We start from the raw sequence: 24,959 nt of genomic DNA on the forward strand, positions 1-24,959 counted from the left end.
GCAGCCTGAGTCTAACAGGCCGTCCCCAGGACCCGCTGCACACCGAAGGTCACTGCTTCTCAACCAGGGTGGCCTGCCTTCAGGGGACATTTAGCAACCTCTGGGACATTCGTGGTTGTCACAAGTGGGCTAGAGGGTGCCACTGGTGTGTGGTAGGTTGAGGCCAGGGACGCCGCTAACCGGCCTGCAATGCACAGGACGCCCCCACAACAAACGTGTCAGAAATGTGGTCGAAAAAATACACGAAATGTGGTGACGCCCAGAATGTCCCTCGTTCGCTCCTCCACCTCTCCCTCCTCCCCGACGTCGAGTGAAGTCCAGCCCCATGACGGCAGGGAACGCGGTGACTGACTTGGGGGGACGCGTCTCTGTTTTCCACATTCTCCTCTCGTCGGGGGCCATGAGTAGCACAGTAACCGGCGTGCACTGTGCTCATGAGAAGTGTCTTTTGAATAAGGAGACGGATAATCAGTTCTGAATGAATTAACCACTGAACGAATCAGTCAGTCTGTTCTTTTGTTGTTGTTTTTGAAAAAGCTTAAAGGACTCTTAGCGATCGAGGGGTCTGTCCTCTCGTATAGCAGACAAGGACACTGGGGCTCAGGGAAATGGTCAGCGCTGCCTGCATCATCAGTGGCGGGAGGTCACCAGGGCCCAGGGCTCCTGGATCCTCATGCACGCGTCTGCCCGCGGTGCGTGTATCTTACCGTGGGGCCGTCACTCAGTGAGGAACACATTTTGAATGAATGCAGGCAACTGCAATACTGCTCCTGCAGAGAGACTGGTTAAACCACCTGATGTCAGCCCCTCAGACTTAATATTCACGACGTGTACTAATTTTGCTAATTTTGAGCAGAAAACCAGCCTCCGATGCAGTAGCCGGGCACTTAGCGAGTGAACCTAACTAATTACTCATTATTCATATACCAGAGGGGGCTTTTCTCTATTCCTCACATACTTATAAAACGTGAGGAGATTTAAAACTTTGTTTCTTCAAAGAAAAACATGGTATAAAGACAAAAAAAAAAGGACTTGGTTAAGGCGTCTACCGCCTGAAAACGCCAAGCTTCGATTTTACTCGGTGAATTTTTAGCGAGCGTTTACGATTACTTTGCGATCAGAGCCGCTGTTTCACATGTACCGGTTCAGCCTATTAAAAGACAACGGTCCTTTACGAGGACACCGCAGTATGTATAACCACAACGTCATTGTTCCCCAGAGCAGAAGGTGGATGGTATGAACAAGGGTCTTCGTTTTGACAAGGGATCCGTTACAGTTTAGTGGCCAACAACGACTAATACGCATAGCGTAGTGGACAGCTTACAAAAAGCTTTTCGAAGACGAGGTTAGTAAGGAGGTCGCCAGTCCTAATGGACATGGAAATCATTCTCGTTTGTTTTGAAGTTGGTCCTCCATCATGGAGCCTGAGAAGCGCTGTTCTGTGGTACCCATTTGTATCACAATCATGGCTAAATTGCAATCTATTCTTCTTTTCTAGTTATCTTTTTATATCCCCCCTTTGAATGTAAGCTGTATAATTTCAGAAGCAATATCTAGTTCTTCTTTTAAAAATGGACTTCATTTTTTTTTTTTTTCCGAGAGGTTGTGCATTCACAGCAAAGCCCAGCGGAAGGGACAGAGTTCTGTGTGCCTCTCGCCCCGCACATGCAGAACCTCCCCACTGTCGGCACCCCGCCAGGTGGCACGTTTGTCACAGTCAGAGGACACGTCACCGTCACCCAGAGTCATAGCTTACCAGGGTCGCTCTCGGTGTGTCCGTCCCCTGCGTTTGGACGGATGTGTCTGTCCACCACTACGGAATCACACAGATAGTTTCACCGCTTGGAAAATCTGCTCCACCTGTTCACCCCCTTATCTCAGCTTCCCCAGCCCTCCTAACAGACACTGAAGCACAAAGGAACAGTTAGAATAGTGAGGTGCTGGTGTCCGGACAGCTGGGGAGGTCACCGGAGCAGAGCGCAATGTCCAGAAGCGGGCCCACGTGTCCGAGAGTCTCGCGCTCAAAGTCGGCGGGGAAGGGACGCGTTGCTTAGCCGAGGGGACTGTCCCCACTAGAAAAAGCCTGCGTTTACGGCTAACATGGAAACAAAACCCAATGACGTGAACCTAGAAATAAAACCTCTAAACCGAGAACAGCCCCGGGTCTGTAGCCTAACGATTACACCCTTTTGCAGTTCCGAGGGACGCGTTTCTACACCCTGCTCCCAAAAGGTTGTGTGCGGTTGGCGTCAGCACAACGTGAGATGACCGATAAACCGGGAGGTGAGAACTGCGCAGCAGCACGTGTCACGGACGTCAAGCGAGCTCGTGGACATCGGTGAGAGGGTCGCAGTGGTGACTAAATGCCATCCGCCCAACGAAAGGAGGCCGAGGGCGAGGGCGGGCGTTTCGCAGAAGAAATGTTACAAAAGGCCAATAACACAGGAAAAAGTGCCATTCACGAGAAATGAGGGGAGTGTGTTAGCTCAGCGGTTCCACGATCCCTTCTCTGCAATCCCGCGATTCGAAACCCTCTGAAAACAGGGGAAAAAAAATTTTATTCTGTCGTGCACACTAATATTTTAGCAAAATCTGACGTGGGCTTTTCACGGCTGTTTATTGCCCTCGATACAACCCTTGACGCCCTCCCGGCAACGTGCCGCTCGCGGGGGACATTTTGTGATATACAGTGTAGAACTTTATCACTCTTAAAAAGTGCGAATTTTGAAACAGACGTGGCCACGAGGTTTGGATGAGGAGCCTGGACAGCCTTTTCTCCACAGAAGGGTTACTGAGATGATGAGCCCCTTGCGCACACCATTCAAGTGCTGAATGGGAGCGAGCAGCCACCTACAGTGGGGTGGCAGCGGTGGGCTGGGGGCCGCCCCCAGGGCACCCTGCGGGAGGGTGGGAGCAGCGTCTTCCTTCTCACCGAGTGGTGAGGGCGGGCCCTCCTCCAGCTCCAGGTGCCTCAGAGGCTCCCAAGGCCAAGGGCAGTGAGAGGTTAGGGCGGGGAACCACCGAGTAAGACCCCTGGGAGGTGATTGGGACGCCAGCGCCCCAGACGCATCCGGGGGATGCGTTCTCAGGTGACGCTGTGCCCAGAGGGCGGGTGGCAACGCAGACACAGACGCCAGGTAGGGGTGGGGAGCGGGATGCAGGACAGTGGGGAGTGACGCCAGGGCAGGTGAGTGAGGAGGGTGAGCAAAGGAGGATGGGGGAAGGCGAGGTCTTCCACGAAGGGCATGCGAAGGTCGGGCCAGCGGACGGCACAGACCTCACACTGGCGCAGACACAGCGCTGTCCCCGTGCCCGCTGTGCCCTGGCAGCCGGATGTGGCTCGCGGCAGGTGAGCCTGGCTGATGAGAAGCTTCGCGCCTGGGCCCACCTGCCTCCCGCTGGCTATGCAGGGGTGGCGGCCTTGAATCACCATGGCGATCGCCTTGGGGACGCCCTGGACCACCTGAGCCTGGGCTCTCCGGCAGAGAGCAGGCAGCTCTCCTGCTCGGGCCGCTGATATTTTGGAGCCCGTGACAGCAGCCAAACAAACACACATACAAACAAACACACTTCACGAGCCTTTGGTGAGAAACAGATAACATAACTGAAAAAGTTTTCCGAATGATACAGAATTATTCCAATGACAGAATTTTATTATTATCCTCTAAAAAGTCCTCCTTCCTGTCCCCTTCCTCCTCCTCCACACTGACCAGCCAATTCCCCCCGTTCTGCTCACGGGGGAAAAAGGCAGCGACAGTGGCGCCTGGCTGGGCGTCGGCCTCAGTGTCCCGTGCCTTCCCCACGACGGACCGCGCGAAACAAACCGAGCCATCTCGGGGCACAGATATTTTCCCGAGCTTTAGAAATCCGAAGTCCAAATTCGTCTGCCCGAGTAAGACCCCTGGGAGGGAAGCAGGAAGGGCACAGGCGCCCAGCACCTCTGGCCTGAGCTGCAAGGACGTAAAAGCCGACTGGTGGGGTTGAGGGGGCGGGCAGCCTCGCCCTGCTGAAGACAAAGCCAAACCTTCAATGCCATAGAGACCCCCACCTTGATTCTAGGGGCTCAGGGTCAGGGGCGAGCACCGGTCAGGCTGCTGCTGGATCAAGCGCGTCACGTGCGAGGGACAGACAGAGGCAGGCATGGGTGTGAGGGGCGGGCAGGCGGCTGGCTGGACGCAGGGGACGGGCTGGGGGCTGGCTGGCTCTCTGCCGTGGGGTTTGTGAGTGGCTGCTTTCGTTTGCTTTTAAAACGAACGTTTCATCTTGTTCTAAAAAGAATCGAAAGCAACAGTCCATTTTGTTAAACTGCACCTCAGTTTACCTCTTGGGGGAAGAAATGAGAATTAGGAATAAGCACGTCTGACCGTTCCTCGACGCGCCGCCGTTTTAATGCCAGTTTTGTGCCATGTCCGAGCCGGGACTCTTCCCCACATTTCACAGATGCAGACACGGGCTCAGAGAGGCGAGGACTCGTGCCCAGGGTCACACGGGGACGCCAGCGCCCCAGATGCCGGCCTGGGGCGCTGCTCCAGACCTTCTCTGCCTTTCCCAGGGTCCGTTCCGATCTCCCCTAGCTAAGTTCCTGCATCTCCTCTAGCTAAGTTCTCCTCTGTCAGTGATTATGTTTAATGACATCCGACTGAGTTATGGGGACACCTTTGTCAAGCAACCTTTGGGTTCCCACTGAGTTCGCCGTGATGGCAGAGACATGACGACGAAAAGGTGTTATTCGTCAAATGCTTCTCTGGCGAAAGACACTTTCGCCTCTGACGCTCCCCGTAACGAAGCCACACACACTTCTTGTCCTGGCGAAGCTGGGTCAGGGAGGGCAAGGTCAAGGCTGCCTCTTTCTAATTCCTCTTCCACCCTGGCCCAGAGTTCCTCTTCTGTGCTTTCTCCCTGGTGATGGAATGGAAATAAACGACGAGAGACAGAAACAGGACCTCCGGTCCTTGGGCAAACAGGGTGGCAGGAAGGAGCAGCTTCGCTGCCCGCCCCTGGGCTTCAGGAGGACCGGGCACCTGGCCTCGGGGGGCAGCGAGGTTGGGGCTGAAGCCTGAGCCGCTGAGATGGTGCAGCTGCTCCAGGGCGAAGGCCCACCTCTGCGGCTGCCGTGACCAGGCCCGAGGTGACCTTCTTTGGGGGGCAGCAGGAAACGGGTACCCAAGTCTGCGCCCACGGCGGGTTCCAGTCATTTCCTTGCTGGCCCTCCAGCAGGCGAAGGAAGAAGGGCTGGTGTCTGACGGGGGTAGAAGGTATATTCCAGCAGAGAGAAGACACATCTCATTGGGAAATGCTGGACCTAGTTCTGATCGCTTAGAGACTCTTTCCTGGACCGACATTTATCTCCCCGGATACCGTCCCCGACTCGGATCCTGGTTCCGTCGCCAGAGTTACTCTCTCTAAGGTGGGTGAGTGGACTGCCTCGGCCACAGGGTCCTTCCGCTAGCCCAGGACCACTGACCTGCTCCTGGGCCCGTCTCCTTGGCCGCAAACACCCCCGGTGCCTTCAGTCACCTGTTCTTTATCAGAGTTTCTAGACCCTTTGTAGGGACAAGTGAAGTCTGTCAATATGCTTTTTGTTGCTGTCGTCGGCCATATTTAATAACATTTTTATTGTGGTGAAACATACGTAAAGTTTACCATCTTAACTCTGTTTACGTCTACAGTTCAGTGACATTAAATACACCACGTTGCACAGTCATGACCACTGTCCACCTCCAGAACCTTGTCCTTTTCCCAGACACGCTGAGTAAGCACTGAACCCGTCCGGAGTCATCATCCGACTCCCTGCCTCCAAGAGCCTGACTATTCTGGGGCTCGCACGTAAGCGGGGTCCCATTTGTCCTTCTGCGTTGGGCTCGCTTTGCGTGACGATGTCAGGGTTCATCCACACCGCCACGTGTTTCAGATTCCCGTCCCTTCTCACAGCTGGATGACACTCCACGTGCGCAGTGCGGCCGCGTGTGTTTGCCAGGCGGTCACCTAACGACGGGCCCCAGGCCTATTTCCACGCCTGGCTGTCGTGACCGGTGCTGCCGTGAACGCGAGGTGCAGGCACCTGTGTCTCTGCTGTCGGTTCCCTCGCGTGTACCTCGGAGCGGAGCTGTGGGATCGCACGGCAGCTCACGGTTCAACTTTCTGAGAAGCCATCACACTGTTCTCCACAGTGGCTGTACCATTTCACCTGCCTGCCAGTAATGCCTGACCGAGGGTCCCAGTTTCTCCACAAGAGTCATTTTCCGTTTTTCTGATAATAGCCATCCTGTCGGGTCTGAAGTGTTTCTCATCATTGTTTTGATTTGCATTTCCCTGGTGCCCAGCGACGTCGGGCATCGTTTTGTGTGTGTCCACGTGCTTTTAAAACATGTCTGGGATCATCGAGACTCCCCAGACACTGTCAGGTCCACAAAGGACAGTGTCCTGCGACCCACGGAAGATCCGTGAGTACTGGCCGAGAATAAACCGACTTTTGTGGGAGCTACTTGTACTGTTACTTCATACAGAAGCCTTAAATGAAACTCCTGAGTCGTCTTCATCAGAATGTTCTAGAGCCGTGTTCATCCCTGAGCCCCGGCCAGTCAGGTCATTGGATCTCAGTGAAGACTTTGACCGAAGTTAGATCTCAGTTTGGCGTCAGCCCAGTTTTCCCACGTGGCCACAGCGTCACTTTTACTCGGCCTCCTCTTGGCCCTTCTGGTTCTGCGTCAGTGTGGCCTGACTCCTAAGTCTTCACCGATGGCCAGGACAGAAGCAAGTGCAGCCTCCTGGGACCTACCACTAAAGACCCCTCCTTCTTGAATTCGAAATGAACGACTGCTCCCCAGGCACCAGCGAGGTAGGCGGTTTCCACGTTTTGAGACACCGCGTTAAGTAGCTCGTTGAAATCAAAATGTCCTCTCTCCAGCCAGCGTTCCCCAGGCCTGGCGACTACAAAGCGGAAATCGGGGGCGTGGGCAGGGAGCTCCGTCTGTGCCGGGTCCTGCTGATTATTGCTTTGTTTAAAAAGAACTAAACTGACCTTTCTTGCTGTATCACAAGCCTATTTCTCTTCTTGAAGCGAAGATTGGAAAATTGTTTCTTGGAACTCTCTTTCTGATTATCCTTCTCATGTTGATGCTGCACGGTGAAGTCACCTCCAAGCCTCGTCTTTTCCGTATGAAGTAACATCTACTCCTTACTCTTTTCTCCTAAATGTTTTCATAGTCAACTTTCAAATGATCTTCCCCGCTCTCTGGATGGTATTTGGTGTCTACTGGGACTTATGAAAACGCACAGCCCACGGGCATTTCTGCACAGTTAACGTCAAGGTCCAGAAAAGCCACCACGCCTCGTCACCACGGTCCCTGATTCTCCGTCAGAGGCAGAGCTGGGACAGCGCACAGGGCCCCTGGTTCCACCAGTTCCCACCCAGAACGAGGAGGCCCAAGGAGGGACTGGGCCAGCCCGGGAAAACCGTTTCATCTCTGTGAGTCCCAGCTTCTCGGCCCACAAAACGAGGGAGTAGAGATGAACCCCTCGGTCTCACCCCCGATCCCCGTGGGGCGCGACGGCGTCCAGGCTTGCTGAGTGCGCTCAGCATCCCACTGACGCTGACGCCCTTATGGACAGAAACCTGCCACCTCAGGGGTCTCTCCGACGACACCGTTCACACACGAGCACCCACTGAGCATCGGTTACAGGCGTTTCACCCTCCAGGTGCTGGCACCCCCACACCCCCCATCCGATGCTAGATTGCAGCAGACAAGGGCACGGGCTACGATGTCAGGAGACCAGCGGGACCTCGGCTCTGGTGTCAGAGGTCATGCGTCTGCTTCGTGCTGCAGGAGCCTTATCTGAACGGAACAGAGGCCCTGAAGGCTACGGATGTGATGCGTCCCTGTGTATCCTAAGGACAGGCTGGAGAGGCACATAATTCACGAGGCGCAAGGTCTTTCAAAGTCAAGCTCACGTTCTTTTCAGTTTCTGCCAAACGAACGAGCATAAAGGTTTCCTTTTCCGCTTGGATTCGGGAGGTCTCAGAGCTAGAGGGGAACCCCGTGGCCAGCTGTCCTTTCCCTCCTCCCGTGGGGCCCTAGGAAAAGTCACGGCTGGGAAGTCAGCACTCCCTCCTGCGGGGAGCACGACTCTCAAACGCCTGGCAGGGAGGCAGCCGGCCCCGGCCACTGACCTTTCCCGTGGATCCGCAGCCCCGCACTTCCCCTGTATCTGCGTGTGCCATACTTGGCACACTCACGTCCTGCTGTGTTCGCTTTTAAAAAGGAAAGAGGAAAAAGTCACACGGCTGGAGCCTAGGCGTCCGAACATGCTGTCGGCGTGGGGCTCATCCTCACCCTTTCTACTGGGCCTGCTCTGGCTTCCTCCACCTCCCAGGGGATGGGAGCGCCCACGCCGATGGGGAACGGGGAGAGGAGAAGCGACCACTGGGTCCGTCCTGACGAACCTCACCAAGTGCCTTCTCAGAATAAGAGTCCGTACATCGTCCTAAAGCCAACGGCGCCTTCTGTCACCCTTACCTATTAGAGAGAAACTAACCGCTATTTTGTGGTCACATCAGAAAAGCAAACCACACCTCTAGGCACTGAAACACCTGCTCGATGATGAGGTAGACTCACCCCTAGCAAAGCAGACTTACTGCCGAGGCCCCTCAGCCCGGGCTGGCAGGTGCTGGGATGAATACGGGTTGGGGGGGACCCCGGGGGGGTCCACGACACTGTTTCCATGCATGCCCCCCTGTCACTCATTCTTCCAGGGTGTCCTTCCTGGTGGAGGTGACAGTGATCTCGCTTGACTGATGCCCTGTGTAGGCAGCTGTCAGGGCTGCAGGCCACAGACACGGTGGGAAGGGGCGTGTCATCTCTAGCCCAGTGTCCACGTTTTCAGATGGTTCACGTGTAGCTTCCAAGAGTGCATGCCATCTTCCCCTCGGGCGAGGCCAATTGATTATATCACATGTCCTCTACGGTAAATAGGAAACCTCATTGATTCAGTCCACCCCCGCCCCCATCCCCAATCAAATTGGAATATGTGTTAAATTTCACAAGGGAGGGATAGATTCAGATGTGCCTTTGGGAAACACGCTGTGGTGAAGGTTTTGCTAAGCACTAAACCAAGCCTATGCTAAGTCTTAAGGGGATGTGTTTACGTGTGTCAGCTGCAGATATTTATAATGGAAATGTGAGTTAGAAATACGATTAGCTACTACTGGTTTACGTCGAACCCATCTAAAAAACGCCCGCAGTAGCTTTGCAAGGTCAAAATGGTCCCCCCACTGTACAGATGAAGAAGCTGGACACAGAGGTTAAATGTCTCACCCGGCAGTTTACAACCGAAGAGGGGAGGGTGAGCATCTGAGGCCCCACACGCCGGCAGCCGGCTTCCGTTTGCCAAGGCGGGTGCTCCTGGACGACCCGTTTTTAACTATTTAAATTACTTTCCATGCCCCTGAATTAACGAAACATAATTAAAACAATGCAACTATTCTAAAGTTTCACTGGCTTTTCTTATAATTTGTCCGAACGACAACAAAGTCACGGTATTCCGTGTATTTCGGGATGAAGGCGACACGGCCACTACATCCACGCTGCATTTATCTCTGCTCCATCGTTGTGTGCAGGACGACACGCAGACCCGAGGTGCTTCTGCACCCCCTGCCTCTGCAAAGGGCGATGCTATCGTTTGTGTAACGTTACGTTTCACCTTTTCTTTATTTTTAGACAGAGCCTCGCTCTCTGGGTTCAGCATACTGTGAACGAAGCTCCCCTTTGTCCTCTGGTTGATTCTGGGGTTGGCCTCAAGCGCTCCGAGGCCTGTTCTTTAAGGAAGATGTCGCGCTTGCTTTCAGCCAACTGGAAAAGCGATATTATTTTTGGTGCCTAATAAAATATCCACAGACTTTCACCGGTTGCATTTTCTTCCTAAGAGCTAATCAAAGAAATAGACGTGGCATTATTTTCTGCAGAACGAGCGTGCGGCCGTTGCTCAGTTCAGACAGGCGGGAGTCGCTGAATGCACTGGGAGATTTGGAAAAGCTCGCACACTCCTGTCCGCGTTCATGTTAAAGATCAAAGAAATCCTCAAGGCAAACGGCTTTCATGTTAAATTACTATCTTTTGAGTCACGCGCGAGAGAGATTTGGGGAAAACAGTGATTTCAGAATCAAAAGGGAATGCAAATTTTCTTCCACAGAAATTCACCAGCGGGCAAAACCAATCTGATGGAAGTTAAACTGTTTGTCACAGAGTCAGTTTGGGGTTTAATTCCTGCCGGTTCACGTGCATTCTGCAAAGCTGACGATGGCTTTATGTTTCCACCAGCATCGATATCGCTCGAGGTTCTTCATTGGATTCACCCCTCTAAGTGCCCCATCGCGCGGCCAGCCACGGTGCCCGTCTGTCCATTTTAATGATGCAGTGACCACAGGATGCAGGGACCGGTGCTGTCATTAATCCCATAGTGATGACCCCTAATTGATTTAGGCCAAAGGACGATTACAGATTAAGAGGAAGGAAAACTGGGACTTTGCTTGGGGTTCGCGTTGTCCAGGCTGACCTCGGTATCTGATGAGCAGCCTTCTCTCTCACCTAAGCCCTTAGGGATCCGGTCTCACAGTGGGTTACGTCAACCTCGTTTTCCTGAGTGACAGGGATCTTTCGTTTTCCTTATGTTACGATGTCCTGTTTCTTAAGCGGGGAGGGAGCATCGGGAGGTGTGAAACAGGCGACGCTTTTATAACGCTGGGACCCTGGGAGCCCATCTCCGGTTTACTAAGTGAGGACATTGTTCAATTCGATTCAACATAGTAATTACCGCGCATGTACTAATATGTGAATCAGGAACTAGGGAAATGAGGAAGGCATATTTCTTGCACCTGGTTCTCATGAAAGTTTGGCTTTAGAAAGGGAAGGGAAGGAAACGAAGTCGGGATCCACCGTCGGCCGACGCACTGTGCTGGCACCGTCTGTCATTTTTCAGGGCCTTGCTAAGTCCTCACAGCGACCTCTGAAGAATGGGCCACCATTCACTGAGATCTAGCAAGGTGAGAGTAAGGGACCAGCTTCCGACGCAGGCTACGACACGGATGAACCTTGAGGACATGGCGCCAAGTGAAATAAGCCAGTCACAGAGGGATAAATTTTATGTGATGCCACTTAGATGAGGGACCTGGAGCCGTCACGTTTACAGAGGCAGGAAGTGGGGCGCGCAGCTGTTCCCCGGGCGGGGAGGAGGGCGGGGGAGGTATCGTTTAGCAGGTGCGGGGTGTCGGTTCGGGAAGAAGAAAAGCTTCTGGGGACGGATGGTGGGGATGGTGGCCCAAGGATGCGGAGGTGCCTACTGCCACTGGACGGCGCGCTTATAAATGGTTCAAGTCGCAAAGTTTATGCTCCGTATGTTTTACCACAATTACAAAACGTTAAATTGTCCAAGGACTCACAGCTAGGAGCTAATGAGGACCTGAGCTCAGAGATGGCAAACGTCAAATTCCAGGCCGTAGTCTTTTTTTAAAAAAAAAAAACAAAAACGCCTACAGCACCTGGTCTTCCTAGGTGGTCTCCCATCCAAGTACTAACCAAGCCTGACCCTGCTTAGCTTCCGAGATCAGACGAGATCGGGCATGTTGAGGGTGGCGTGGCCGTAGACACAGGCCTTAGTCTGACGGTGCTGGACAGACCCTGACGTTTATTGTTTACGTGACCTGCTGTCTGTTATTATGTGTCAGTTAATAGCAAAGCCTTTCAAACCAAAGGGCCGAGGGAGCAGAGTCTTCGAGACACTGTTTTCAGTTCTTTTGGATATATACCCACTAGTGGGACTGCTGGATCATACCATAATTGTATTTTAAATTTATTAGTTTTCCACAGTGGCTGCACCATTTTACATTCCCACCGACAATGCACGAGGGTTCCTATTTCTCTACATCTTCACCCAAACTTATTTTGCTTTTTTGATAGTAGCCACCCTAATGGGTGTGAGGTGATATCTCATGTAGTATTCATTTGCATCTTTTCTAATGGTTAGTGACGTTGAACATCTTTTTATACGTGTCTTGGCCATCTGTAGGTCATCTTTGGAGAAATCTCTATTCAAGTTCTTTGTCCAAGTTTTAAACTGCTTTTGTCGTTGTTGAGTTGTATATAGCTATCAGCTTTTAAATTGTATTACGAAACTTTTCAGGCGTACGAAAATATTTAAAAAATAACCTAATGGACATCCTCGTACTTACAATCCAACCTAAAAAAGGAACACTTAACGGATCCATCCGAAGGTGTGACGGGCCTCCCACCAATGGCATTTCCTTTCGTATTCCTGGTACCCGCCAACCGACTTCCTATCCAGACTTCGAGGTTTATTATTCCCGCCATTTTTATACATGAAATTGCCTGTCTGTCTGTCTATCTTATATGTAGCATATTTGACTGGCTCAGTGGTTCTCAAATTGTTTGGCCTTAGGATCCCTTTACCTTCTCACGCATTATTGAGGAAGACAAAGAACTCTGGCTTATGTGATTAAATCTATTACCCTTTGCCGTGTCAGAAAATAACACCGAGAAAATTTTGAAACGATTCTTTATTAATTCAAAAGAACCATAAAAACCCATTATGTGTACTATGTTAACGTGAATCCCATATTTCATGGTAAGTAATAATATTTTTCGAAAAAAGCAAAAAAAAAAAAATGATAAGAACGATGGCACTTCGAGATTTTTGCAGAGCTCTTTAATGTCTGGTGTAAGGGACAGCTGGCTTCTCGTTATCTACGTCGGCACTCGGCCAGCTGCAGTCCTCACGTGTGGCCTCTGGAAAAGTCCACTGCACAGAATGACAGTAAAAAATAAACAAGTCCGTAGGAGTCGCATGATGTTTTGACCCGAGGCCTCCCTGAGTCTTGACCCCACTTTGCAAACCACCGCTCCCTCCCTAGTATTCCGTGGAAATAAAAACATGACATTTTTTTATCTGTTTTCTGCCGATGGTCAATTTCCCTTGCTGTTCAGCGTTACTTCAACCGCCCATGTGCTGAATTTGGCCTGTGTGACCTCGGGCAGCTCCTTTATCTCTCTGGGTTCAATGTCCTCATCTGTCAAACGTTAATATTTCATGATCGTGTGGATGGAAACGCACTATCTTCAAGAAGACATCATATCCTCAGGATATGGGGCTCACACAAAGCAACCAAGGCCAGTTGGTGCCAGAGTCTGCACAGATTTCTGAAGGACTTTCTCTGAAGAGGGAACTCCGTAGCAGTGGCTTCAGGAGAGAAATGGCCCTGAGCTGGGGGTTCGGGGCCCAGGGATAGGACGAGGGGACACAAGGCTGGGGAGGGAAACAGCATGAAAAGCAGTCCCCTGTTGGCCGCCTGGGTCAGCAGGGCTTGAGGATGGCGGCCAGCTCCAGGGCCTGGGGATGCCGTGGCTGCTGACATCTCTGTCGAGAGCCGACATTTAGAGGGCGTCTGGCCAGGCCGGGGCCGCTCAGTATCGTGACGGGAAGGGACGCAGCTCACACATCTCCACTGCACAAGATCTGTCAGCTTTCTCCCCGGAAAACGAAAATGAAAGTCGTATTCAGAAGAGGATTGTGACAGCAGACATTTCTTCCAAGATGTCTCTTTTTATAGTTTACTTTTATTGGGAAGAAAAGCGATTTCCATTAAAAATAACCTAGTCCAATGCTATGGTGACTCATTTGAATCTCCTCACGAGAAGAAAGGATCTGTTCATGTCACCTTTAAGGGACATTAGAGCAGAGTGGTTACTTGTTTGTATAGCTTAGTTGTGAAAACTCTCATCTTTCTAAATGGTGCCTATACAAACTATTTTTAGGAACGTCTATTTCAGACAATATAAATTCAGATGAATCAAGCGATCCTCGGAAACAGACTGCTAAACAGAAAAATATTCACCGAGCTGTAATTCTGCCCTATCTTTTGGATGGGGGAAAAGACATCCATCGTGATGTATATATTGTAAATAAGCATCAAAGTAGAATTTAAGGGGTTTCAAAGGCTGCATTTAGTTTGATTATATTAATCACGTTGACTTGATGAATTACTTTAAGGGTAAGGCCATATGCCAGTTTTATAGCGTTACAGCGATGTTTCATAAGCGGGCACCGTATGGTGGATTAGAAATACGGTTTATCAACCGTTATAGTAAGAATGATGACCTTCTCATTATTCCCTTTTTTCTCATTTTATGGATCATGTCTTTAAAGCCACAAATCAGATGAGATCTCTAGAACAGGCAAAGGAGCCGACGATGCCCCTCGACGTCGCTGCTCCTGCGGATGCGGCCCGGCCCCCTTCCCTCCGGCCTCCCCCGCCTTTGGTGGCCACTGCCCACTGCTGTGCCAGTCTCGCTCAGAGGGCGCCGACGATGGCACTTTCTAGATGCACCGGTCCCTTCGCGGTCCTCTTCCGTGATGTTTTACATGACACGGCGACTGCCCTTCTCCCACCTCTGGTCACCGTTCAGCCTCGTCTTTCCGTTCAGCTTTCTCTGCCTAGATAAATACGGACTATGTCCAGGTTTTGACCTGACTACTTTCTGGCCCATCTTGTCCATGCCAGTGGCCACGGGGCTCCTCTGCTTAGTGATGACCACAGAAAGTATGTTGTTCTTGAACTATATGCCTATACTCCATCAGTCCCATCTTTTCAACCACCTGTTGGACCTCTCCAGGTGGTGTCCTACCAGCACCTCGGGCACAGCCAGGACAAATGTGAAGTCCACCTTTTCTTCATGGCCTCTGCCTCTTCTCTTTCCTGTCTTGCTCAGTGGAATCTCTGTCTACCGACCGTGCTGGAAATATTGGCATCGACTGTGAGCACCCCTTTATCTTCATGTTTCACATTCAACCCTGCAACAAGCCTATGGATTTTTGTCTGCTTATTTCTCTTGTACTTGATCCGGGCTCTTCAGTCTTTTGGCTTGAGAGCTTCAGAGGTTTCCTTTGGACGACTGCCGTGAATCCCGAGTTGGTGCCGACCCCTTGACTTTGCACGCTGTGTCAGCCACAAGAGCTGTCCTTCACGTCGAAAAACACGAAGCAGCTTCTCTTTGCCTAAAGTATGAAGTCCAGACTCAAAAACCACACGATCTCTTCATTACGGACAAACTTCAAGGTACAGGTATAGCTTAAATAAGGCATTGAAAAATGTTTTGGTTTCTTAGAATGTGTCCTTGTCAATAGTCATGAATTTGTTTAAAAGAACCTTAAGCAAAACAAATCTTCCCACACACGACTATAAAGATGAAAACAGACATGTAATGCTAATGAAAAAAAAAAAAACAGCTTAGCAAATGCATGGAGGGGTGTGTGCAGAAACCCACAACTGATTTAACTTCAAAACCACAGCTTTAGCTCAACTAAAGTAAAGATGACTTAGATAAAATACAACCAGAAAACTGAAATAAAGGATATGGGGTAAATAACTTAAGCTGATGGTTGAACAGTAAACATCTTGAGTATAACAGCCTAGGAGACTCTGCTGAGGACCAGGAAGCTGATGGACAGACTCCATGGAGCCCCTGGGACCGTGCCGTCCTTAGGGAGTCCCCTGCCCGCTAGAGTATCATCACCTATTGGACTATGTGCCTTTCAGTCGTGGGGATACGGTCACCTTGATACAGGAGGAGAAATGAGGTTTTTAGGTTGAAGTTGGATGTTTGAAGTTGCTATGGAAGTGCACTGGTGTTTGTTAAGGTTGTTTTAGGGCCACAGCTAAAAAGTGGATGCCAGAGGTTTTTGGTGTGGTCCTGACTCTGCCACCAACCAGCTGTGACACCCCCGAATGTCCTGTTCAGCTCCTCTGGGCTCCAGTTTCCTTCTGCTGATTTCAGTTAAGGACTCCTAAAGAAAGGCGTAGACCCTTATTACTCTTAGGAATCAGAGTGGTCAATAGTCAGAGGCCATATATTGAGCAGCAGACACTTACTGAGCACCTACTAAGTGCCAGGCACACGCTAGCAAAAGGGTGTGCTCGTGCAAAGGGGCTGTGGCCCCGGCTCATCTCCAAGGAGGCACGAGGCAAGAACTGTGCGTTATCTGAGACGAGAGACAGAACATGCCTCTCCTGCGTCGCCTGATGACTGGTCTGAGCCCCCCGCCCCCCTGTTATGCATGATTTCATAGCAGTGAGGACACGGCAGATATTTCTCCTCTGTCTCACTCGCCATGAAAAGGAAGCATTTAGTAACGTCAGCGCGAGGCAGGTCCCAGAGACCTGTCTCTGCCCTCCCTCCCTCCTATGCTGTTACGTGATAGCACCTGCCATGGTCTAAAGCATCTTATTACTTGCTGTTTGCTTTTTTTTTTTTAAATTGTCTTTATCCTTAGTGGAAAGTAGGCTTCGCGAGGGCAGGGACCCTGGCCAATTTTCTCCCGGATTCATCACTGACCGACGAGCAGTTAAGTGCTTGATCCATCGATCCTGCCCTTCCCCTTCATACAAACACCCTTTTTCTCGCAGTGACTGACCACGCCCCTCTCGCGGGTGAAGGAAGTCACAGTAGTGCTTGCATTTTTAGGGTCGTGCTCCTTAAACTTCCGTTGGCAGGATTTCCGGTGCTGGGATCGAGCGAAGCAAGAACTTCCTGGCAGCGTGATGGATGGAGGGTGTTTTGCGATCAGGTGGGAAGACGCCTTCCAAAGGCGGTCACCCTGTGATGTGCTGGGAAGAGCACTCCAGGGAAAGGAAATCCTGTGTGTTGTTCTGGTTGTCACAGTTTCTTCCTTTCTTCTGCTTCTGAGTCCACAAATCCTCTAATAGTGCAGGCATGGGATGGCCACCTGTCAGGGTTCCCGAGCGACAGAAGGAGGAGGTCAAAAGGGAAGCCGTACAAGTGTAGCTGCACCGTGGCTGTGCTGTGTCTTGGCGATTATTGTTATTTTCCTATTTATTCATCGTCTGGGCTAATAGTTATATATTCAGCCAATGGTTCAACCTCCGAAAACGGTCCATTTGCTCAAATAGGAAGCGTTCTATTTGTATTAGTGATTCGATTTTGCAAGCCAACCACAAAATAGTAAAGTCTAGATTTCTTGAGATTGTCCTTCAAAAAAAATCGGCAAAAGCAATGTTTTCTTGAGGAAGGACGTCTCTTTGAACTTTCTGGAATCTCGTGCTTCAGAAACTTGTCAAATAATAATTCATAACAGACATAAAAAGGATGAGAAACTTAACGCGGACCCTGTTAGTGATTCGGATATGAGAACACGCTGACTAAAAAGCAAATTACGAAGTTACGTCAGGCGCACACTGAAAAACAGTTCATCTCACAATACAGCACTATATTCGTCTTTTCATTTCCAGGACAACCCTGCAAAGTTCAACTTCAGACTTCAAAGTTGTTGCTAAAGAATGTTAATCTGGCCGCATTTCTCACTCATTTTTAATTTTCACTTGCTCTTTGCGAGTTACCACAGTCTGTGTGTGTGTGTGTGTGTGTGTGTGTGTCCGTGTCCATCCTTATATGACGGAACTTGCCACTTCTAATTTGTATAGAGTATCATTAAATATAGCACGAAATGCATTAAAGAAGAATAAAGATATAAGAGAAGAGCTCAAGAGGGATGTAAAGAGAATTCGAGATTAATAAAAGACCGGGAGAATGAATTGGGATTCTAAAATACGATTTTCCAAGTTTACTTAAAATGCATTTTTCTTTCACAGTCGTGTAGGCTTGAACGATAGCGGACAGAAAGGCAACACAGTGCAGTGAACCTGGTTCTGGTAGCTGGCTTTCCTGGGGAGGAAAAATGCAGGTAGCAAAGTAGGTGTCGAGGCAGACGGCCAAGGTCGAGGAAGAAAAGAGGCCCAGGCCGATGAGCTCGGCCGCGTCTGCGTCCGCGGGAACTTGGCGGGAGCCAAAGCAAAGCTCTGTGCGGGTCCCCCCCATCCCCCCACCCCGTTTACCCTGAGGGGCAGACACTTCCAAGGCTCATGCAGTTTCTCAGCCTTTTTAAAGTCTCTCTAAACGCCTGGAAGAATCTGCCGGCTGCCCAGGGCACAGAGGTCCACCCTCTGGGGCCAGGAGCAAATGCTCTAGAAGGATCCAGAAAAGCAGTACGAGTCTAAGCAGGACTTCTGGCTCGATGTGTGAAGCTGAACCCGAGTGAGTATTTTCTCTGTTACTCAAATGAGTAATGTCTGCACAGCAAAACAAAGAAACATGGCCCAAACAGTATTCGAGATATAAAGAGGGAAGAGAGTGTCAAAACTCGCTTCTTAGAATGAGTACCTATGTCAAGTAGCATTTCAAAAAAAAAAAAAATGAGTCAGTACATACAGTATATCGCCAGATTCAAGCTTAGCCAAGGAGAGCGTTAACATGGAATCAAGCATCCGACTTCTAGCGTTCGGATGCCAGCCCTGCGCTTCCTGTGAACAAGCTGCTCAGCGTCCTCATCAGTTAAATAAGGACGATAATTGGACCAACCCCAAATGAGTCAATGGGTTTAAAATGATCAGAGCAGCTCCTGGTCCACAGAACAAGCTCGGTATCAGTTATAGTCACTAGGACCATGTTTAGACACCCGGTAGAGTCCAAAGAACGATGGCCGTGTCTTCGTCCTCCATCCTTCAGTAGGAAAAAGTCTGTCTCCCGACGATCCCGTCCTTCACAGTGGCATTATCAACAGAAGGCTACGGCGTGGGTTCTTTCAAGGTGGGTGTCCGTCGTCGGGGCTTAGCTGCCACCCCGCCTCTGCCCAGTCACACCGTCACCGCTGCACCTCATCGCTAGGGTCAAGCACATCCCAGTCAGCTTCACTTTCGCGATATTCGGTCAGTTTGGCTCAGGAGTAAAGACACCGAACCCAGTGAGATACGCGGCACCCTGGCCGCGGTGGGGACGGTCCCACGGTTTTCCCCAGAAGCGGCAGTGTCCCTCCACTTTGCCCTGCTTCTCCCCTGCCCTCCGAGGTTGGGCAGCCAGGCCCCTTGAGAGCACACGGTGTCTGGAGGCGGGAGGCCGTGTCTTGTTTGGGTTCGGGGTGTCCTGCTTTTCCCTGAGCCTCCGGATGCCGCGTGGACGGGTCTGACGTTAGGCATCTCGTCTCCTCGCCGTTTCTCCGTGCTGGCCCGCGACACACATGTCCTGTCTGATTCAATCAGCTCTTTCACGGGCTGCGCTCGTTTCTGGTCGTTCGTTGAGCTAGCGCGTCCTTTCTCTGCACTTCAGAAGTTCGGCGCCGGCCACTTTGGCTCCGTCGCACGGCTCCCCCTCCGTGGCTCTGACCCTCCTCTTCGTCACGTCGCCTTCTTCCTGTTTGGGGCTTCTCTGCTCTTCTCTCCCAGGCACTGTGCCATCCTGTCATCTGCCTGCACTGAACCGACATTCAGGAAGTGTTTCCTGAGCACCTGTTTGTGGGGCGGTGCTACAGGCGGAGCAGACCAGAGAGAAGGAGATGCAGATCCCGGCCCTCTGGGGGCTCAATGTGTGGCTGGGGCAGGAAGGGGGACTGTCACCTCTGAGGAGACACTGCCTACGCAAGATGCTCGGTTCAGGGCAAAGGGTGTTTTAATACAGTGTGAGGGGGCTGCACAGGGGGGGAAGTGATGTCTGAGGGGTCCACAAAGTGAGGACTCGGATGGGGCAAAGTGCATCGCGAGCCCGTGGTCCCACACGGAGCCGCGTGCAGGGCTTCGGACTTGGGAGGCCAGAGAGGCAGTCGGGGACATACGGGGACGGACCCGCCAGCCGCGTGCAGGCCCTGGATTTTATTGTGCAGGTGACATGGAATGACCCAAGAGTGTTTAAAGTAGGGAGGAGCCGTCAGACTTTTGTCGAGTCAGAACCTTCTGTGAACAGAGAGAGGACTGAGTGAAGAGTCAGACTAAAAGCTCCATCTCAGAAAATACACTTGAGGGCCCCTTGGACCTGTCATCACATCCACAGCCTGAATATTTGTGCTAGGTAGGCCGTGCTTCCAAAGATGGCTACGACAGCATGTGCCACCCCCCAGCTGGCCTGTAGTGCCCTATATCAAGGGCGCAGGCCGCTGCCCTCCCCCTGAGCTCGGCTGGCCTGGGATGTGTTTCGGTCAGTAGAACGTGACACACTGTCGTTCTGTGACTTCCCTGTTTGGGCCTTAAGAGATCTGAGCTTTTGTCTTCGTGGCACTCTTAGGATCTAATCACCATGAGAAGAAGCCCAAGGTGGCCGCATGGAGGGGAAGAGGGGACGTGAAGTGGCCATACCCGCCAGCACCACATACGTGAGCGACCCCATCTCGGAGCTCACCGCAACTCCATGCACGAGAGACCCCAGAGGACGCCACGCGTTGCAGAGTCAACCCAAATTCCCGATCCACAGAATCGTGACCAAAGAAAGTGGTGGCGTTTTAAGCCGCTACGTTTTGGGGGCAGTTTGTTAAGAGCAATTCACACGCAAAGCAACACTCTGGGTCAAATGAATGGTAAGCTGCTGTCTCGACCGTTTAGCGGTAACAGCACGGGGTCGCTGTCAACGTGTGCCAAGTCGTGCGTCACCTTAATTACTACCAAATCGCATTGCGAGCCTGTGTCACCCTCCACCGATTAGCACTCAAGTTTTTTTTTTAAAAAGGGTTCTTAGGAAATGTAATCCTCCGATTCTGTCTTGCAAAAGCCTAAGAAAACGTGGTGTGTGGATTAAAATTCTCTGGAGTTCAGTCTGAACTTTCCTATTGTGGCGGTTTTAAGACAAATAGCCAAAACAAATGCATGTTTCACTTTGCAGAGCTGCGGGACGGGCGCTGGTTCTTGATGATTTGCTTTCTCTGCTGTGTGGCTAAGTGTCTTGAGATGGGACAGTCCATGAAAGAACCGTGTGATCTTTCTCTAGGTCTAGCTCTTGAGACTCAGAAGTCAAGCCTATTTTTCCAATGAGAAAATATCGATTTTCCAGGAGAAAATGGATTTTTACATGTTTAAATGAACATATATTCTCTGCGCTCTGAATAATTCTAGTCTGTTCTCTGAAGACAAGAGGCCGTTCTTTCATTTCTTTTGACATAGTGAGATTCAGCTATGTGATGCGCTGACATTTTTCTCTGCTGGCTCTGCCTGTGGGAAGCTGATAACAGATGAGCTTTCCTTCATTAATTTCTAAAATTATGTGCTAATTTGGGTTTAGAACTACCGGCGACTTTTTTTTGTCAAGTAAGTTGCATTTATTTGGTTTTAGTAAGTAACAAAAAGCATTTTCCTCTTGCTCAGCTGCCTTACTACAGTGTGCTTGGTCACAGATCTCAAGTGTTCTATAAATATTAACAAATCTCCGTGCCCAAGAACTAGGAAAGGGTGCCAGCAGTAAACCCGTGTCTTTACGGCTGGGCTGTCGGCAAATACTTAAGCTGCCTTTGCTGCGGAATCTGGAATTATGCGAGTTATTTCTGATGGGATTATTTCACCAACATTAAAAGGGTTTTATAAAACTCTAGGGTTGGCTCCATTGTAAGTAAGGGGTAGAGTAAGGCAAGTTCCTCTTAAGACAGAGTTTATTTACGGCTACTGTTAATGTCACACCTTCTGTACAGCCCGACTGTGTCCTGAAAGAAACACGCACCTGTTTATGTTTCTTTCCTAGAGGAGAGAAGACTCCGTCTGGCTGTTATCCGCCGGCATCTTATCTTTCAGAACGAAGTCAGTGTTCTGAGAAAACCTGGTGGCCACAACGCCCCTGCGTCCTCGCCACCACCGACGCAGTCGGAGGAGATGCCTCGTGGTTCTCGCGGCGTGGCGTTTTGATATTGGGACATCGAGGGCGATTGTCGTTGAATGGCTTCGGTGGTTGGTGAAGGGTTACACATCAGCACTCACCCAGGGGCTGACCGCCCCCTGGGGTCCTTAACCTTTATTCAGCCCCGTACGCCCCAGGAGTTCAAAAAGGAGACCCCCAAACCGCTACAAAGTAACAGGTTCCTGAGGGGTCCTGGACACCCCCCCATCCAACTCACTCACCCTGTGCTCAATATGGCAAAACTGGAGTGAGAACCTCGGTCTCCTGGCCCCCAAGTCCACTTCGCTTTCGCTGTGGGGCAGCTCCGAGACTGGCACGGCCACCGGGGAGCAGGACAAAGTGTGGGGATGATGCCACATGATCTACTGCCCCCCTCCAGTCTCCTCTGCTGAAAGAGACTGTGTAATATGGATTCTCGATACCCTCGTGTGCCAGCTCCCATATTTCTTATCGACGGCAGGGAGACGGGAGAGCAGGGGGGTGGAGAGGTGGCACCTTAGAACCTGCGGAGGAGGAAGCCACGGATGACAACGTACAGACACTAGCTTAACAGGAGTCACCGCAGCCCTCGGCCCCACAGACTGCCCCCGGTCCGTCCCTCAAACTCGCCCTGAGAATGTGGACCGACATCGGAGTGCTCAGACCTCTTAATACTAACGCTTAGGCCTGGAAAATGTCGGCCATACTCAGAACCCTTCAAGTTGGTGACTGGAGGAAACACAGTATATTCCCTGACGCCGAGGGGGTCCCTGAGCTTCCTCCCATCCACAGGCCGAGCTCTGGGCCAGGAGCAAAGGAAAGGGAAGGAAACAGAAGGCCTGGCACGTGCCCTCCGCCAGCTCACTCAGGTGAGGACAGTGACTGAGATCAAGTGCCATTACCGAGCTCCGGCTGTGAGCCACACAGAAACTCCAAGTCCCCAGAGACGCAGGACGGCATGAGAGGCCGGGCAAACACGTGACACACAAAGGGAACGGGGCCACACAAAGGACGCCGTTGGGATTTGTCGTTAATCTCCTTTAAAAGATTATGTTTTTTCTTCTGTTTGGTTTCATAGCTTTGGTGAGTCGACCTTTGAGCGAGTCCCCTAAATAATCTATGACTCTTTATTTTTAAAATGTTTTCCTTTGAGTGCTTTCGATGACTTTATCTGTGGCACGCTTCGTCACCTGATTCTCTAGGGTAGTCTTTACTCCTTACCTTTTTGACTCTCGCCTGCTTTAACGAGTTTTCAGGTGATTATGGTTTTGTTCTGAGGGGTCCTTGAAGTCTTTTGCCATTTCATTAAAATCTTTTCACCTCTTTTATCCTTGAATAATTTCTTTTTATGAAAATGATTTTTGAGTTCTCAGGATATCTACCCTCGACGTCTACCTATCGCCACATCCTTTTGCTTGTAGGATATTTCAGAATATTTTAAAATTACCTTTGATTTCCTGATCTCTCTTAGCTTCGTCTTTTTCGCTTTTATTATCGGCCTTATGATCCTCAGAGTGAGGGGGACAGAGGGAGACAATCGCACCATAGAGGGGGAGATGACGTTTTCCCCTCGTAGCAAGTTGCTACTTAGCATTTTAAAATGTTTCCCGGAACCTTCGACTCTGACTTTCTGGTAGCATCTGTCTGGATTATTCCAGAGAACCTTAGGCAAACGCTTCCCAGGATGATAATGATGATACTTGTGCAAACATTTAAATGACGAGACTGGCATTCTCTTGTCCTATTGCTCGGCACACAGTTCCGTAAACAATACAGGCTCTGAAACGTATGGCTGATTCGCTCAGTCCATTAATATTTACTGAGCACCTACTGTACGTCAGGTGCGGCGCTAGATGCCAGGGATTCAGCAGAGAACCAGAATGTGGCTTCTGCCCTCGCAGAGTTTACGACCTACTGGGGACACCTAGAAGCAAGCAAAGGATGGCCCTGTGTCCTACGTGCCGTGGTAGCTGGCGGGTATCAGTGGGTGACCGTATGCCGTACACGGTGCCGCGCCCTTTGTAGAGATGATCTCTTATGTGCTTTAAGAACGTGTGGGAGGAAACAAAACCCTAACTTGAGGATCAGGGAGAGCTTCCCAGAGAACGATGTCTGAGGTGGGGACAGTAGATATATAGGAATGGGCCGAAGGGAGCAGCGGTTTAGAGCTTGGGCAGAAAGGCGACGGGGCAGGGGACACATGACACTATGAAGAAGCCCAGAGGCCGGACTTGGAGGACTGTGACGTGTGTGGTGCTGGCGAGGACGGGGGAGTGTGGATCAGCCGGAACCTTCCAGCCGGTGTTCCAGAGTCGGGTGCAGTGGAGAACTCAAAGCTGGGGCATGACATGCTCAGATCTGGGATCTCGAAAGATCCTTCCAGCTGCAGTGTGGAGAAGAGTCCACAGTGGCCAAGACCAGTTAGGAGGCAGGAGGGTTAGGACAGGGCGGCCGCAGCGAGGGGACAGTCAGGTGGGACTCACAGAACTTGGTTTGGGGCGAGCTGCGGAGCTGGGCGCTCGAGGAAAAACATTCAGACTCCTGGTTACGCAGGGACGGAGGGAGCCAGTGCCAGACGCGGAGAAGGGAGAGGGGAGAGTCGCGGAACGGGAGGGGGGAAGCGGACACGTGTGGTCTGGGACACTGCGGTGCCGGACGAGCCCATCGCCGTCCGGGCAGGGGGCCAGCAGGACCTCGGGCAGGGGATGGCCGGGTGGTGCCCAGCGAGGACGTGGCTGTCGGGGTCCGTGAGGCAGGTCCCAGGGCGGCGCACCCAGAGCCAGAGCGGGGATGGGGAGGCAGGGGGAGGGCGGAGATGGGAGCAGAGCTGGGCCGGGCCAGCCGGCTGCACTTGGCCGTGGCGGAGTTACGGCGTCGCGAAGGCGCGTAGCTGCATATTTTTTCCAGTGGAACTCAGGGATCTCTGTATAGACACTGGGAAAAGTGGGTGGTTGGGTTTAGCCGCGGGCCCCGGGGAGCCCAGCTTTAGAGGGGAAAGCATGTGGTCTTCTGTGGTACCCCCGAGGCGTCTTCCCCTAGCATCAAGGGGACAGCTTTGGGGAGGGAAGAGCCATGTCTGACACCACCCCCCACCCGCCCCCCGCGTCAATGATCACTGCTCTGACAGTCAGTCTAGTCCTTCCTCACTGATCACTGCTACCTACGGCAGGTAGGTAGGGGCCACCTACTTAGAGGGACCTCTCGCTCATCTCTTAGGCGCCCTCCTGTCCCTCGTCCCTCGTCCCTCGTTCCCCT

At 51.4% G+C, this 24,959-nt stretch overlaps 1 protein-coding gene and 1 pseudogene across 1 annotated transcript in view; both read right to left on the reverse strand.

The window, feature by feature from the left end:
- The window catches only part of PRKCQ (protein kinase C theta), a 93,824-nt gene that overhangs the window by 64,824 nt on the left and 4,041 nt on the right, over positions 1-24,959 (reverse strand). The window lies entirely within an intron of this gene.
- Positions 11,522-11,640, reverse strand: LOC120609801 (uncharacterized; annotated as a pseudogene).

Source organism: Pteropus medius, unplaced genomic scaffold (assembly GCF_902729225.1).
Source record: "Pteropus medius unplaced genomic scaffold, Ma_sr-lr_union100, whole genome shotgun sequence".
In the NCBI taxonomy this organism is placed as follows: Eukaryota; Metazoa; Chordata; class Mammalia; order Chiroptera; family Pteropodidae; genus Pteropus; species Pteropus medius.